Genomic DNA, 12,945 nt, shown 5'->3' on the forward strand with positions numbered 1-12,945 from the left:
CCTGGACCCCATTCCCTCCTCTGTTTCCCTCTCGCGCACACCACCGAGCGGAGCTCGCCGCCATCGCCGCCGTACCCATGGCCACCGGCCACCCCTAGCCTCACCGACGCCCTAGGAAGCTCCGTCGGTCCTCCCTCTGCCTCCCCACCGATCCACAGCCCTCCGGAAGCCCTGCATCGCCGCCATCGCCGTCGTCTTCTACCTCGGACCCGCCGGCCATCTTCGTCAAATTCGCCGGCTCCGGACCGTCCCCGACCTCGCCGAGCGTCCCCTCGTCATCGCCGTGAGTCACTGACCCTCTCCCCTAACTCAGCATGCTTCCCTCCGTGCCGTAGCGCCGTTCCCCACGAGCCCGAAAGCTCACCGCCGCCGGCCATGCCGCCGTCGTGGCTACAGACGCCGTAGCTCGTGCCTGGGCGCGTCATAGCACTCGGTTTGCTCCCAGGAGATGACCCCGACCACCAGCTGGACCTACCATGCACCAGAACTCCGAACCCGCGCTCGCCCGAGCTCCGGCGGCCGCCTAGGTCACCGCCGGCACCGATTCCGGCCGCCCCGAGCGCAACTGACTCCACCAAGAGCTTCGGCTCGTCCCCAGCTCCTCCTAGATGCCCTCCGCGGCCCATTTGGTCGCCGGAGTGGCCAAAACCACTCTCGCCGCCGCGTCGGGCTCGCCGGCGGTTAAACACCGGCAGCCGACTTTGACTTTGACCACGGGTGGGCCCCGGTTGACTCTCCTGAGTCAATGACAGGTGGGGCCCAGCCCTGTTAACTATTAGGATTAGTTTTAATTAATTTTAGTTAAGCTAATCACACTGACACGCGGGACCCACTGTCAGGTTTGACCCGGACCATGTCCCGTTGACCACTGACGTCACACTGACGTCAGGCTGACGCAGTAATTGATTTTCTGGATTTATTATAATTCAGGAAATTCCAGAAAATGCCTAAAACTTCTAAAAATCATAGAAAATTAACCGTAACTCCAAATTAAATAAATTATATATGAAAAATTATCAGAAAAATTCAAGGAATCCATCTGTACCATTTTCATGCATGTTAGAACAACTTATAGCTGCTGTTTAGCACAAATCAATTAAAGGGCATTTATTTAATCACACATGGAGTTTGAATTTGAATTTTATATTCAAACCAACTCCATTTAACTTGCTGCTAGTTGCATTAGCTCAAAACACATTCATATTGCCATGTCATAGCATGCCTCATACTGTGCATTGCATTGATCGTGTTTCTTCTGTGTTTGCCGGTGCTGTTCCCCCTCGGTAGACGTTGTACCGATGATGTGATCGTTGACACTGATGAAGACTCAATGTTATCTTCAGAAGTGCCAGGCAAGCAAAACCCCCTTGTTCATTCCGATAAAATCCCACTCTCTCGCTCCTGCTCTCTTTTACTGCATTAGGACAACATCGATTCATCTGTTACTTGCTGCGGTAGCTGAACCCCTTTTTCCTTTGCATGACCTGTCATTGCCACAGTAAATAGATGAAACCCACTAGCATGAGTAGGAATTGTTTGAGCCCTGATGTTCCTACTCATTCATGCTTGTTTGTCATGCCTGCTACTGCTTAGAGTTGAGTCAGGTCTGATTCATCGGGGATGAATCAGAGGTGTGTGAACATGTCCTACTGTGTGTGAGCTAAGTGTGTGAACACGATTTGGTAAAGGTAGCGGTGAGAGGCCATGTAGGAGTACATGGTGGGTTGTCTCATTGCAGCCGTCCTCAGGAACTGAGTTCTGTGTTTGTGATCCATGATTCAGCTACTACCACGCATTGGGCCCGAAACCAATGGACCCTCTCGGCTTCTTAATCACCCTTGTCCTCTGTCCAGGAGTTGCAAGTAGTTTCTGGTGTTTGTAGTATGCTGGAGGCCGTGGACAGCGCTGACCGTAGGGGTGGGCTGTGATGCGGTAGGCACGTGGCACGGTGTACCAGGCGCCCGTTTGGTGTCTCGGGAACCCTGTTCACATCGTTTGGGGCTGTGAGCGAAACTCCGGCCGGATCTCCTCATGGATGGAACCCGAATAGGCGATAAACCTGGACTAGAGACTTGAGTGTTTAGGCAGGCCGTGGCCGACACCCACGTTGGGCTTCCGCTTGAAGGTTGCCGAGTACATGTCGTGTAAACGGCGGTAAGTGGTGAGAGCGTGTGTGAAGAAGTACACCCCTGCAGGGTTAACCTAATCTATTCGAATAGCCGTGTCCGCGGAAAAGGACTTCTGGGTTGCTTATATCAGTTCATAGACAAGTGAAAGTGGATACTTTAAAATGCGCAAGATAAGCGTGAGTGCTATGGATGGCGTTCTCGTAGGGAGACGGGAGCGGATCCATAGTGGTGTATTGATATGGTGAATATGTGGACTCATGTGCGCCACCTCAAAAGAGTTACTCGCAGTCGTAGTTCAGGATAGCCACCGAGTCAAAGCTGGCTTGCTGCAGTTAAACCCCACCATTCCCTTTGTTGATAATGATGCATATGTAGATAGTTCTGATGTAAGTCTTGCTGGGTACATTTGTACTCACGTTTGCCTATTTATGTTTTTGCAGAGAGACTTCGGTCTCGCTAGTAGTTTCGCGTGGACTTCGACGTTTAGCTTGTTACCTCAGCTACGATCTTGTGCCCTCGGCAGTATCTGGTAGATAGTCAGGCTTCTCAGCCTTTTTCATTTATAGTGGTCTGTACTCAGACATGATAGTTTCCGCTTGTGCTTTGATTTGTATGCTCTGAATGTTGGGTCATGAGACCTATGTTTGTAATATCTCGCTCCTCGGAGCCTAATGAATAAATACTTGATTTGTAGAGTCATGTTGTGATGCCATGTTGTATTTGCACATATCGAGCATATTGTGTGTATGTTATTGAAATGCTTGGTATGTGTGGGATCTGACCATCTAGTTGTTTATCTTTAGTAGCCTCTCTTACCGGGAAATGTCTTCTAGTGTTTCCACTGAGCCATGGTAGCTTGCTACTGCTCCGGAACACTTAGGCTGGCCGGCATGTGTCCTTCTTCGTTCCTGTGTCTGTCCCTTCGGGGAAATGTCACGCGATGAATACCGGAGTCCTGTTAGCCCGCTACAGCCCGGTTCACCGGAGTCCTGCTAGCCCAGTGCTACAGTCTGGATTCACTCGCTGATGACCGACACGTTCGATGCTGGGTCATGGATGCCTGTCCCTGTAAGTCTGTGCCACTTTGGGTTTACGACTAGTCATGTCAGCCCGGGCTCCTTATCATATGGATGCTAGCGAGACTATCATATACGTGAGCCAAAAGGCGCAAACGGTCCCGGGCAAAGGTAAGGCGACACCCGTGGGGATACCGTGCGTGAGGCCGCAAAGTGATATGAGGTGCTACAGGCTAGATCGATGTGACATCGAGTCGGGGTCCTGACAGAATGCCTCCGGTGGTGTACCGGGATGGTGCAATGAATCAAGAGTGACATGTATGAAAAATAATGCATGGTGACTTTGCCACAAATACGATGTCAACTACATGATCATGCAATGGCAATATGACAAAAGTAAAGTATGTCATGATGATGATAAACAGAACGGTGGAAAGTTGCATGGCAATATATCTCGGAATGGCTATGGAAATGCCATAATAGGTAGGTATGGTGGCTGTTTTGAGGAAGATATAAGGAGGTTTATGTGTGATAGAGCGTATCATATCACGGGGTTTGGATGCACCGGCAAAGTTTGCACCAACTCTCAAGGTGAGAAAGGGCAATGCACGGTACCGAAGAGGCTAGCAATGATGGAAAGGTAAAAGTATGTATAATCCATGGACTCGACATTAGTCATAAGAACTCATATACTTATTGCAAAAATTTAGAAGTCATCAAAAACCAAGGACTATGCGCATGCTCCTAGGGGGATAGATTGGTAGGAAAAGACCATCGCTCGTCCCCGACCGCCACTCATAAGGATGCACAAGCCAGGTACACTTCATGCTTCAAATTTGTTACACAACTTTAACCATATGTGCATGCTACGGGACTTGCTAATTTCAACACAAGCATTCTTTAAATTCATAATCACCCAACTAGCATGACTTTAATATCACTACCTCCATATCTCAAAACAATTATCAAGTATCAAGTTAATCATAGCATCCAATTCACTTCCTATGATAGTTTTTATTATACCCAACTTGGATGCCTACCATTCTAGGACCAAATTATAACCATAACAAATACCATGCTGTACTAAAAGACTCTCAAAAAGATATAAGTGAAGCATGAGAGACTAGCAAGTTCTACAAAATAATTCACCACCGTGCTCTAAAAGGTATAAGTGAAGCACTAGAGCAAAAACTATCAAGCTCAAAAAGATATAAGTGAAGCACATAGAGTATTCTAGCAAATTCTAATAAAATAGGCTTCTCCCAAAAGGTGTGTACAGCAAGGATGATTGTGGTAAACTAAAAATCAAAGACTAATATAATACACAACGCTCCAAGCAAAACACATATCATGTGGCGAATAACAATATAGCTCCAAGTAAAGTTACCAATGAACAAAGACGAAAGAGGGGATGCCTTCACGGGGCATCCCCAAGCTTAGGATTTTGGCTATCCTTGAATATCTTGGGGTGTGTCGTGGAATTGTCACGACAGATGTCCTTAGTTTCATGACTTAGTCGCGAGGCCAACGCATCTATGTGGTAGCTTGAGAGGGGTTGATAGGGACGAGAGATGCAACACGCAAGACAAGGATTTAGACAGCTTCGGGCCCCGGGAAACATCATCCGGTAATAACCCTACATGCTGTTTGTGGCCATGTCTCATTATGATCATGAGAAAGTCGCCGGTAAGCCGGCTCTTTGTGTCTATCCCTAGAGATTGTTCTTGTTGCTTCTCCCTCTTTGGGGAGCCCTACCCCTCCTTATATGAGTTAGAGGGGCGGGTTACATGTGGAGTCCAAATAGGATTAGGACTAGCCTATCTTGTACTACAAGCCGGATACAAGTCCGGGTCTTGATTCCTTGTAAGGGAGATATTCCTCACGCCTTTCCTCTTAAGCCGGCCTATCATAACGTAAGCCGACCTTCTGGGCCTTGAGCCTCCTGGGCCCCCGGGTCTTGTCGCTCCTCTGATCCGCTTGCCAGGTCACCCATAAGTCGCCAGGATCGGGTGGGTCACTTAGTGTGTCGTCCAGTCAGGGCGGGTCATTAGTGAGTCGCCAAGTCCGGCCGGGTTACACCGCGGGGTATATCCCCGACATTAGCCCCCAAGTTTAGCTTGGATTTATCCATGGTAAACTTATGCTGCAAAACAAACACAAGAACAAATTTGATAGGTTGTGCTCCGGGTTAAGAATTCTTGTAAACCGGCACCTAAACATCCTTAAGTCCTTGTCATTTCCTTCTTCTAGAAAATCCGGGTCAATAGACGAGCTTCACAATCAATTTGCTTGTAGAAGAAAATATTGTAAACAAATAATCCATTTGAATCGGCTTCCGAAGCGCCGGCTTAAAAAATATAGGCCTTGAAATACTCATCTGATTTTCAACCGGCTTAAAGATGTAGATCTTGCCGAGTTATAATTTCCAAAATCTCCGAGTTATAAAAGACTGATGATGTCGAGTCATAATTGTTGTTGACACCGGAAATTGATCCTCCTGCTTTGCTCAAAACTGATAATTTGAAGATTTTTCTCCCTTATATCCATATTACCTATAGCCCCCAAGTCTTGAGCAGAACAAAGTGATGGTTTAAGACTTGCTCCAATAAATGTTGCAACCTTGAAGAAATCCGGTTCATTCATCCTGCTCATGAAAACTTCAACCAGTGTAGCCCCCAAGGGCCGGGTCATTATGCAATAATGAGCAGGGACTTTGTAGTTATAACCATGTAAATTTGAACAGCAATGTGTAGCCCCCAAGGGCCGGCTTAGTAAGATAATATTGAGCTGGGACTTTGCATATAATTGATAATAACATCATATGCTGTAATCTCCACCATGGGGTTTGAACCCACGTCCATAAGGTTAAGAGCCTTGCGCTCTACCAACTGAGTAGTGGATCTTTCGATGTAATCGACTGAGGCTTGTGTACCTTCAATTTTTGACATGAGCAATTGGTAGCCCCCAAGGGACGGCTCATTTAAAATGTGATGAGTCGGGTCTTTTAATAAGTTGAGCAAAAAATGACTTTGCATTAGCCCCCAAGTGCCATGGTGCATGCTGGCAGTGACATGGGACTTGCATATTTGATATAATCCCAATCTGAATAATATATCCCCCAAGTGCCGGGTCATAAGCCTGCAGCGACTCGGGACTATTCCTTCCATTGTAGAATAAATCATATCCATTGATAAAAATAATATCCATTGCGCTAAAGCGACTTTGAAAACCTCAATCATAGCACTAGTTATTGATAATCACAATAGAAATCCAGCCATGTTGGCTATTCGAGATTTGAATAATATAATCCGGTATGAAAACCTCAATCATCAATGTCATCATGAAAATCCAGCCAGTTTGGCTATTAAAGGTTTGAATACCTCATCGGTTGACAAGTAAATCCGGAGTTTAAAGACTTGGCGGCTCTTGGCCGATGGCGATGTAATACGCCTCCATTGTAAGCCGGAATTTTTATAAACCTGCGGCTTATAGCCTTTGAGAAAAATCCAGAATGGGTCATCATTTTGAAGCCTGAACTTTGTTAATGAGCTTGAACTTAATCATTTATATGTCATATTTCTGCAAATCCTACAAAGAGTTTAAACAACACATGCCCTGGCGACTTAACGTCAAAAACCAGGGCGGGTAACCACCCAAATGTAGTCTTATCCCGCACACAAGTAGATCACAAGATCCCTATGATCCTTTGAATGATACCGCCGGCTTATGTGACCCGGACAGTGAAATTGATAACTCAACTCTGTAAGAACCGGCACATATGATATTTGTGACAACTCAAATACTTGCGATTGTATAAAAACAGATAAATTTTTTTAGGCTTCTGATTCGAATACGATCAGTAAACCGTTCCAAAGGGGTTAAGATAAGATTCGAATACGATCATATAGCCCCTAATGGCGTTGGCGTTGCCGATCAAAGTGGGTATCGACGGCTATGTTCTCTTTGGTTCGAATACGACCTATGTTTGAACAGGAAGCCCCAAAATGACCTTAAAAATTGTTTAACGACGCTGATTTGAATACGATCCACGTCGATTCCCAAAGGGGTTGAGCTATGATTCGAATACGATCAAGAAGCCCCCAAGTTGGTTCAGCAGTTTGCTAATCAAAAGGGTATCGACAGCCATGTTCTCTTTGGTTCGAATACGATCTATGTTTGAACAGGAAGCCCCCAAGTGACCATATAAGTTTTGGCATTGCGCCGATCAATAGGGTACTGATAGCTATGCTCGATGAGCAGGAAGCCCCCAAGTGACCATAATAAGATAAGCCGTAAAGGCAGGATACCCATGTATTGAACCGTGCATCATGGCAGCAAGTTTTCTTTGGTAACCATTAATTTGTCTAAGATCTCGAACTTGCGAGAGATTAATTCTTTTTGAACAGGAAATTCTTAAACCGGATATTGAGATCCTCAAAACTTTGTAAGGGACAAATTTACCTTGATCCGGATGTTGAACCGGTTTTGAGAGCTTCCATGCTTTGCGGGAGAGAGATGTCTCTTGGGCTGTATTTTAAACCGGAATCTTCATTTTGAACCGGCAATTTTTCTGACGGCCTTTAAATTTTCATCAATATGGCGGTGGCCTCCTGAATCGAGTTATCCTTCCTTCCAATGATCCGGAGTTCCCGATTCATGTCATTGTAGCCCCCGAGTCTCAAGACGACTTGAGGAGTTGGCTTGAGATTCTCCATAATTAACCGTGATATAGACCGGTTTGAATCCTGCATGGGACAACTTGCAAACCAAAGTAATTGCTCTTTTGAAGAAAATAATATGTAATATAAAATATATTGGATGGATTTCACCTGATATGTTAGGCCAGTGATTATCCACAGAAGGTTGAGGTGACTGCGGCGGGTTATAAATGACCCCGTATGAACCGTGTCAGCAACTCGGCTAATGGTTCCTTCCAACTGGTTGTTTGAAGTTAACCAAACTGCAGTGGCGGCGACTTGTGCGCCTGCCCATTGAGCCATCCAGTGCAGACGGCGGCTGATAATACATGATAATTCGCCTCCAATTTGTTGGAAGAAAACCGGGCTTCCCAAGTAGTGACTTGCTCATACTCAATAAACAACTCATGCAGACAGGTGCGGCCCGATGTGTTGATGTAGACCAGGCCACGAGAGACGGACGGTAAAGACGACCGCAACATCTGAGGCGGGACAGACAGATAAACCGGCCGTGGCGTTGTAAGCCGGTGCGGACGGGCAAGTTTTCCTCCTTGTTGTAACCCGGCGTGGTCGCGATAGACGGCCACGGCGTTGTACGGTGCGGGAGTCCGTTGAGTAACAACAACTACATGTGCCAATTGTTGGCGTGCCTCCACCTCCGCGGTATAATATCACTTTTTGTCATAAATAATTGCCCTGCATAAACACTATTGCAGACCAAGGCAAAGATAAACTTGTTCTTTGACAAAAACAACATGTGATAATAAAACAAACTTGGATGGATATCACCTGATTTGTTTAGGATGAAAATAATCCGCCATGAAATTGATGATCCCTAGGTGAAACCTAAATCCCTCATGGGTGAATCGGCCGCGGGAACAAATCGATAAACCGGCCATGGCGTTTGTAAGACGGTGCGGACGAGCAAGTTGCCATCCACGTTGTAACACTACAACATGACCCCCACTTTAGCAACACATTTTTCCGTATCTAAAAGTCCATATATGCGTTGTTAGTGCATTTACCAACGGTTTGGGATCCGTAGCCTTATCCAGTGTTGCTAGTGTATAGTGCAACGCTTATACCGCCGTTGGTAAAAGAGACCGTTGCAAGAATGCAACACATAAAACATACTTGCACAACACTTATATATGTTGGTGCTTAATGCACAGGAAGCAGGATCCCATTGCTTGGCAACAAAGAATTTGCAACGTTTCATGTGTGGTATATATAATCTGAATATCTTTCTTAGCTAACAATTACATTAACTCTTCATGTAATGGTAATAATTATGTATTTCAAGTGAACAAAAAACTAAAGAATATACTCACAAGAGGAAAAAAATCATATATTTGATAAAACTGTCGGATTACAATAGTGGATATTACACGAGGAACATCATTGAAATGTGACGCGTAATCTAAACATTTTCTTGATAGTGAAACTTAAACTGACAGCATCCATGAACATCTATACATCTTATCTAAAACTTAACCGAGGAACATCATCCAAATAGAACATCTTCCCTGCAACTTAACTAAAACTGGAAGCCTCCATCATCATCATCATGAACAGGAACATCATCATCATAATTGCAGTATACTTGCACGCACCAATATAATCATCCATTTATCTTTTGAATCTACAGACAAAAAAACACAAATTAACTGTTAGCACACAATGCATTGACATGATGCAAGAAGTGACAGAGGCAGGATATTGGCCATTGTATTTCCTGGTATATCTCTATATGCAAACTCCAGAAATTCATCTACACCAGCTGAGTAATGAGGACTTTCTCTAGGAAATCACAATAGTAATTTGGTGGATTCTAAATCCATTGCACACTGCATAAAAAAAATATTACTACAATTGTAACCATGAATGAACTGCAAGAGCTAGCTTGTAAATATCTGATTTGTATTTAAGTTCCTATCGTCGTACAACAGAAATTCACAATTATATTGTTTTTTGACAATGCAAGGATCCTCCTCCTGGCCTTTGCAACATAGCAGGCAGAATTTTCTTCAAACATTGTAAAATAGGCTAGTAAGGTTATTCTACTATGCACACTAGTGATCAACCCATGCATGGGCTAACGTTTGGTGTTTCACATTGTTTATATATACCAAAGGACACGTCAAGGAGTTTAATTCTGTTATCACCTGGTAGAAAACTCCAGCACAATAATGAGATAACATGCAAAGTTGTTGGAGAAAAAAGAGAGCTGAAATCGACATGTGCAAACTTCTTTGCATGAATACTTCTGCGTGGGACAAATAATACTTCGACCAGTGCTAGGTAAGGCTAGAAGGATTGTTATTTGAGAGGGTGGCATGCAATTTGTATTCCTGCCACGACGGGTTAGCGTGTGTGTGTGTGTGTGTGTGTGCACGTGCGCGTGTGCGTGCGGGTGTGTGTGCGCGTGCGCGCGCCGACCGTAGGCACCAAGATTCGTATGTCATTAGAAATTGCAGTATATTAGGTCTAAGATTTAATGCGGGTGTGTGTGCGCGTGCGCGCGCCTACCGTAGGCACCAAGAATCGTATGTCATTAGAAATTGCAGTATATTAGGTCTAAGATTTAAAACGTCAATATGATCATAGAAAGCACTAGGTATGCCTGATGGCACTTATATTTTCACATTCAACGAAACAAACTATGAAAAAACTGACCTTGTCGGATCAAATGAGGTAGAATTGGTAATTGTTAAGTTAATCCTCTCCTCTGCTTGCATGGCACATACCAGCACTGGTACACAATGCTCATTAGCTCAAGTAAACATTTGTTTTCTTTGAAACTGAAAAGAAACCGTGATAATTTGTGCTGCAAATACAATAAACAACATATGTTCTCTTTGATGCATAGTGATATCATTTCTACAAATTGCACAAATAATTATAATTTGAGATATACCTCAAAATATTAAGAAAGATACATAAAAAATCTACCAAACTTGAAGGAGCATCATAATTTTTATACTATGACCTTATGCTTTTGCACATCATTACATAGACTGACTATATGTATATAATTATATTAACTGCTGAATATAAAGATATAGCCACCATGCTGATATTAAATTAATCGTGGACCTGCAGACATGCAGACATTGGCACACAAACTCAAGCATCACACTTTCAAGTTAATTAGGCTACTATTATGCATGCAATTTAATAGACCTTGCACTTATACCATGGGTGGAGGCAGGGTGATGTGACCAATTAGTCCACCGAGCAGATTTGATTAGAAAGAAGAGAGCCCATTGCGTGACAACTAATAAAAATTTAGTTATGGTGGTCAGACCTTAGTAGATGGCCGTGATACAGCACACGCGGATGTTCTCATTTCTGCAAGAAATCACTGGAACAAGTGAGCACGCCTACCTACTTGAGCTGTAATGAGGTTTAAAAAAAAAATCCGAATAGAAATATGACCATATGACAGAGTGACTGATCAGGCCTACAAATTGGCACGTAAGCAGGAAGTGGGACTTTGAATCATAAACATCAACCACGAAACTAAGACAACAAGCCTTACTATATAATCAGTCAATCACATAATCAGCGACAGCAACCAACGACTGCACAATCAAGTTTCACTTCCATGGGATGGTGACAAGCTCCTAAGCCATAACTAGAATCAATTCAATCACAACAAGAGGCTTCAGTTGGAAGCCCCTCCCCGCACCGACCATCTACAATTAAACCTGTCGGTCATTATCAGGGACTGGCAAGTCGTAAGTAGCAATTCCCTACTAGACTGAAGTCAAGCAGAGCAAGATGGGGAAAATAAAATTGGAGAAGAGAAGCGGTCCGGCTCACCACGGCTGCGCCATCGCGAGGGTGCTTGTAGCGGTAACTCTGCCCGTAACCGCAGGCCCTCGTGCGGAGGTAGTAGATGCAGTTCGTCGTAGGGAAGCGGTGACGAGGGACAGCACGCTGGGAAGCAGGGTCGTAGGGGAGGGTTGACTAGGGACGGCGAGCCGGGACGGAGTATCGCAGGGGGAGTGGTGAGGGGCAGCCTTCCGGGACGGAGGACCGTAGGGGAGTGGTGAGGGGCGGCGCTCCGGATGCAGGTAGGTTGAGGGGCGGCGGGCGGGGGGCGTCGTGGGAGAGATCGAGAGGAACAGGGAGGCTGGGAAAGGTAATGACCTAGATTAACCGTGAACGCCAACTTGGGCTGGGCTAGATAAGAGGCTGGGTTAGTACGTTGGGCTCTTTACTTGGACTTGTGGAGCACACATCTACAACGCATATGCTACAATGCTTATTATCTGTATCTATTATGAATTTTGCAACATACAGTCAAAACATTGTAGAATATGTGTTGCTTTATAGGGGGTTTCCTTGTAGTGTAAGCCGGTGAGGACACGTGAACCGGCCGCGAGGGCGGACGGGCGAGTCGTCCGTGGCGTTGTAAGGTGGTGCTGACGGGCGAGCCGGTCGGCGCATTGACGTAAACCGGACCGCAAGGGCGATGGCTGTATATAACAACTCTAGGCAGAGTAGTTGTTTTCAAAAGAATTAATAAATATTGATAAAAGTAAACTGGGTGGATATCACCTGGTATTTTTTGCCGGATGCTGGCACCGGATAATGCATAGTGCTGCTTTTATTTTTTGACAAAAGAGTTAATTGGTTCTGTGTCTTCTAGTGTCTGAGCTCTCCACATAACCCGTCCGGCACTTTTTGACCCGAAATTTTTGAAACCAGAACTTCTTGATAATCCGGAACTTTTAAACCGGAACCTCTTGATAATCTGGCTGAAACTTTTCATAATCCAGAACTTTTGAACCGGAACCTCTTGATAATCGGCCGGAACTTTTTGATAATTCGGAACTTTTGAACCGGAATGTCTTGATAATCCGGCCGGAACTTTTTGATAATCCGGAACTTTTCAGTAGCTTAAGTCGGAACTCTTTGATGACTCGGACGGAACCTTTCGGTGATTCGGCTGGAACCCTTCGGTGATTCGGACCGAACTTTTCGTCGAGGCGATCGGAACTCTTTGGTGATTCAGACGGAACCTTTCGTCGAGGCAGTCAGAACCTTTCGCCGATTCAGACGGAACCTTTCGTCGTGGTGGTCGGAACTTTTCGC

The sequence above is a fragment of the Triticum dicoccoides genome, chromosome 7B (assembly GCF_002162155.2).
Source record: "Triticum dicoccoides isolate Atlit2015 ecotype Zavitan chromosome 7B, WEW_v2.0, whole genome shotgun sequence".
Classification (NCBI taxonomy): domain Eukaryota; kingdom Viridiplantae; phylum Streptophyta; class Magnoliopsida; order Poales; family Poaceae; genus Triticum; species Triticum dicoccoides.